Source organism: Octopus bimaculoides, chromosome 28, assembly GCF_001194135.2.
Source record: "Octopus bimaculoides isolate UCB-OBI-ISO-001 chromosome 28, ASM119413v2, whole genome shotgun sequence".
Classification (NCBI taxonomy): Eukaryota; Metazoa; Mollusca; class Cephalopoda; order Octopoda; family Octopodidae; genus Octopus; species Octopus bimaculoides.
Window position 1 is genome coordinate 15,406,786 of NC_069008.1, and position 858 is coordinate 15,407,643.

Below are 858 nucleotides of genomic sequence, written 5' to 3' on the forward strand. Positions count from 1 at the left end.
GTCCTCATATCATAGCAGTTCGGTAAAAGAGACCGATATAGTAAGTACTTGGCTTACAAAGAATAATTCCTGGGACCCATTTGCTCGACTAAAGGCGGTGCTCCAGCATGGCCATAAATGACTGAAACGTAAAAGAGAGAGGGTTTTATATTAGGATGTCAGGTAATTGATTTTTTTTGTTTTGTTATTGACGATCGTGTGTGTGAAAGAATCAAATAATACCACAAAGACATTCTTCTGCTTAGCCAAGGCATCTGGCGAATGGAAATGCTGTCACAGAAAAATTATTGTTCTACAATGAGAAGATTGCTGTTAGGCGACATTCCGCAATCGAGGATCGAATCCATGCTATGCATGCATGAAGCCACTATATATGATGGGCTTCTTTCAGTTTCCATCTACCAAATCCACTCGCAAGACTTTGGTCGGCCCGAGTCTACAGCAGAAGACACTTGCTCAAGGTGCCACACAGTGGGACTGAACTTGGAACCATGTGGTTGGTAAGAGAGCTACTTTATTTCATAAAATTGGCTATGCAGCCTCACAAAGATATGGCTGCGGGCTGGACAGTGACACAAATGAACAAAATGGATGGTGGAGGAAGCAGACAGAACAGTGACAACACCAGAGCACTACGAAACATTTGTACAGTAAAACTATTCACGTTATTTGAAGTCTATGTCACACATTGCTATAGCAACAAAACGTCTTTTTTCTTTCGTTCTTTTAGGGAGAAGAAACCCTATTTTAATTTGACGCTCATCATAGTCTGTGAATTTCTTAAAGATAATGATACGAAACTAAATGTACTTAGTTTCACAATGTTGAATACTCTGTCGCGGATAAAAGGCGGCCAGC